The 5,000-nt window shown below is 30.1% G+C and overlaps 1 protein-coding gene across 2 annotated transcripts in view; it reads right to left on the reverse strand.

The window, feature by feature from the left end:
- The window catches only part of vegfba (vascular endothelial growth factor Ba), a 28,258-nt gene that overhangs the window by 21,427 nt on the left and 1,831 nt on the right, over positions 1–5,000 (reverse strand). The window lies entirely within an intron of this gene.

A 5,000-nucleotide genomic window follows, 5' to 3' on the forward strand; every position in this document is an offset into this window, starting at 1 on the left:
AGAAGAGAAAAAACTCAATTGAAGTGTTTTTACAACACAACTCAGGTAAATAAACACACAGTGGTTTGTGTGAACAAGACCAAGGCCGGTCGTACAGGAATGTAGACTTGGTTCAATAGTCCAGTCACAGCTCCTCCCCCTTTAACACACACACACTCACACACTTACACACTCACACACACACACACACACTCACACACTTACACACACACACACACTCACACACACACACGCTAACATCATGAGCTAAGTGCGTCACAAACTGACATAATATTTTTCGACTAATCTGAACTTTTCGCGTCACAACACAAAGCCTTGAATATGTTTTCAAGCACGAGACAAACTTTTATGTAAACACACTAAGTACTACACAAACAACGACACCTTGTCGCACACAAGCGTCAAGAGATCGTCGACAACATTCGATCTTAACGTTTATATGTTTATCCGAGGAACGTGTCAAACATTTGACAGAAATAAAAGTCATATTTTCAGTTGTTTCTTTATATTTCGATTTAAAAAACACTAAATAAAGCAAGAAAAAATGGATAGTAAAGTTAATTTATACTCAACATGTCTTAATTAATACTCAACTTTATGAGTCAACATATCTTAATTAATACTCAACTTTATGAGTCAACATGTCTTAATTAATACTCAACTTTATGAGTCAACATGTCTTAATTAATACTCAACTTTATGAGTCAACATATCTTAATTAATACTCAACTTTATGAGTCAACATATCTTAATTAATACTCAACTTTATGAGTCAACATATCGTAATAAATACTCAACTTCATGAGTCAACATGTCTTAATTAATACTCAACTTTATGAGTCAACATATCTTAATTAATACTCAACTTTATGAGTCAACATGTCTTAATTAATACTCAACTTTATGAGTCAATGTATCTTAATTAATACTCAACTTTATGAGTCAACATATCTTAATTAATACTCAACTTTATGAGTCAACGTATCTTAATTAATACTCAACTTTATGAGTCAACATATCTTAATTAATACTCAACTTTATGAGTCAACATATCTTAATTAATACTCAACTTTATGAGTCAACATATCTTAATTAATACTCAACTTTATGAGTCAACATGTCTTAATTAATACTCAACTTTATGAGTCAACATGTCTTAATTAATACTCAACTTTATGAGTCAACATATCTTAATTAATACTCAACTTTATGAGTCAACATGTCTTAATAAATACTCAACTTTATGAGTCAACATATCTTAATTAATACTCAACTTTATGAGTCAACATGTCTTAATTAATACTCAACTTTATGAGTCAACATATCTTAATTAATACTCAACTTTATGTGTCAACATATCTTAATTAATACTCAACTTTATGAGTCAGCATATCTTAATTAATACTCAACTTTATGAGTCAACATATCTTAATTAATACTCAACTTTATGTGTCAACATATCTTAATTAATACTCAACTTTATGAGTCAACATATCTTAATTAATACTCAACTTTATGAGTCAACATATCTTAATTAATACTCAACTTTATGTGTCAACATATCTTAATAAATACTCAACTTCATGAGTCAACATGTCTTAATTAATACTCAACTTTATGAGTCAACATATCTTAATTAATACTCAACTTTATGTGTCAACATATCTTAATTAATACTCAACTTTATGTGTCAACATATCTTAATTAATACTCAACTTTATGTGTCAACATATCTTAATAAATACTCAACTTCATGAGTCAACATGTCTTAATTAATACTCAACTTTATGAGTCAACATATCTTAATTAATACTCAACTTTATGTGTCAACATATCTTAATTAATACTCAACTTTATGAGTCAACGTATCTTAATTAATACTCAACTTTATGAGTCAACATGTCTTAATTAATACTCAACTTTATGAGTCAACATGTCTTAATTAATACTCAACTTTATGAGTCAACATATCTTAATAAATACTCAACTTTATGAGTCAACATATCTTAATTAATACTCAACTTTATGAGTCAACATATCTTAATAAATACTCAACTTTATGTGTCAACATATCTTAATTAATACTCAACTTTATGAGTCAACATATCTTAATTAATACTCAACTTTATGAGTCAACATATCTTAATTAATACTCAACTTTATGAGTCAACATATCTTAATTAATACTCAACTTTATGTGTCAACATATCTTAATTAATACTCAACTTTATGAGTCAACATGTCTTAATTAATACTCAACTTTATGAGTCAACATATCTTAATTAATACTCAACTTTATGAGTCAACGTATCTTAATTAATACTCAACTTTATGAGTCAACATATCTTAATTAATACTCAACTTTATGAGTCAACATATCTTAATTAATACTCAACTTTATGAGTCAACGTATCTTAATTAATACTCAACTTTATGAGTCAACATATCTTAATTAATACTCAACTTTATGTGTCAACATATCTTAATTAATACTCAACTTTATGAGTCAACATATCTTAATTAATACTCAACTTTATGAGTCAACATATCTTAATTAATACTCAACTTTATGAGTCAACGTATCTTAATTAATACTCAACTTTATGAGTCAACATATCTTAATTAATACTCAACTTTATGAGTCAACATATCTTAATTAATACTCAACTTTATGAGTCAACGTATCTTAAGTAATACTCAACTTTATGAGTCAATGTGTCTTAATTAATACTCAACTTTATGAGTCAATGTATCTTAATTAATACTCAACTTTATGAGTCAACATATCTTAATTAATACTCAACTTTATGTGTCAACATCTCTTAATTAATACTCAACTTTATGAGTCAACATATCTTAATTAATACTCAACTTTATGTGTCAACATATCTTAATTAATACTCAACTTTATGAGTCAGCATATCTTAATAAATACTCAACTTTATGAGTCAACATATCTTAATTAATACTCAACTTTATGAGTCAACATGTCTTAATTAATACTCAACTTTATGAGTCAACATATCTTAATTAATACTCAACTTTATGAGTCAACATATCTTAATTAATACTCAACTTTATGAGTCAGCATATCTTAATAAATACTCAACTTTATGAGTCAACATATCTTAATTAATACTCAACTTTATGAGTCAACATGTCTTAATTAATACTCAACTTTATGAGTCAACATATCTTAATTAATACTCAACTTTATGAGTCAACATATCTTAATTAATACTCAACTTTATGAGTCAACATATCTTAATTAATACTCAACTTTATGAGTCAACATATCTTAATTAATACTCAACTTTATGAGTCAACATGTCTTAATTAATACTCAACTTTATGAGTCAACATGTCTTAATTAATACTCAACTTTATGAGTCAACATATCTTAATTAATACTCAACTTTATGAGTCAACATGTCTTAATTAATACTCAACTTTATGAGTCAACATGTCTTAATTAATACTCAACTTTATGAGTCAACATATCTTAATTAATACTCAACTTTATGAGTCAACATATCTTAATTAATACTCAACTTTATGAGTCAACGTATCTTAATTAATACTCAACTTTATGAGTCAACATGTCTTAATTAATACTCAACTTTATGAGTCAACATATCTTAATTAATACTCAACTTTATGAGTCAACATATCTTAATTAATACTCAACTTTATGAGTCAACATATCTTAATTAATACTCAACTTTATGAGTCAACATATCTAGAGTATTCCCTCGATGACTCTACGAATCTATTCTAAGAACATCCTGGTGTCGAGAGGTCGAACAATAGAAAGTAAAGCACAATATAAAGCGAGATTAACTGACATGTTGTTGATAGAAATTGTTATTAAGTTGGATTTTCTTTAAGAATTACACGCTCATGAAGTTTGCAACGACGCTGTCAATCACGTCGTCATCATTTTTCACAAGTTATAGTTGAAAATATGTGATTTTCAATTTTACCATCCATTTAAAACTCTCTGTACGACTTTCTGACTGTAGAAACCTGACCTTCATACACGTTTTAATGTATATTTGTAAACATGTTTCAATGATCAAACCTGGTGTAATGTATGAAATAAGATCGAGAACAAGTTTAAGTAACAATCATTTCTTAAGAAAAACAAGGATTGTAAGATAAAAATAATGATGTGTAGTAACACAACTGACCTTCTCATCTGAGGTGACCTTCAAATCAAATCTCACGTACAACTCATTCATCCATTCATTCATTTTTCTGTTTTTGGATTGTGGGAGGAAATCAGAGGTGAAGCCATGAAGCACATGGAGAACATACTCCAGAAATCAAGCAAGTGGTTCGTGTGTTCTCGATTTTTCAAGGTCACAAAAGTTGAAGTATTGATCCTTCAGGGCGAGTGTGGCGTGAAAACATTAATGAAAGCTTCTGTTGGTATCTGTCTCATGGCGGCGTCATGAGGGACGGCGAGCGTCGGGAGCGTCTTGGCATCAGGAGCGAGTCCAGGACGTCGTAGTCACTCATGTGGGGCCAGGATCCCACACCTCCCTCCAGCACGGCCTGTTCCCGATAGTGTCTCCAGACGTAAATAAAGAAGGTCGTGGCTCGAGTGTAAACGCATGTGATCTCGATGTGTGTCACGTCCGCTTTGAAGTATTAATAAGAGGTTTGTTGAACCTGAAGGGCCTTCAGTGGCTCACAAATGTTTGATCATATTTCCTGATACGTTTTCTTAGAAACGGCCGTCATCCTCCACGCTTCAGTTACTCTTGTAGTGAAGTAGTTACTAAGCTAGCTTAGCGTCGAACTCAGCTAGCAACACTATTTTTATTAAAGCGACTTCTTATCGGGTTTTATGACAACAAGCTGGTGTTATCGCATCACGAAATAATGGTTTATTCAATAAAGAACTTCAGGTTCTCTGTATAATCCTATGTTTACTGACGTATAACAACTGGAAGTAAAACTGGGTTTAGCGTTAGTAGCTTTAGCATAGCATTGAG

Source organism: Callionymus lyra, chromosome 9 (genome assembly GCF_982586985.1).
Source record: "Callionymus lyra chromosome 9, fCalLyr1.hap1.1, whole genome shotgun sequence".
Lineage (NCBI taxonomy): Eukaryota > Metazoa > Chordata > Actinopteri > Syngnathiformes > Callionymidae > Callionymus > Callionymus lyra.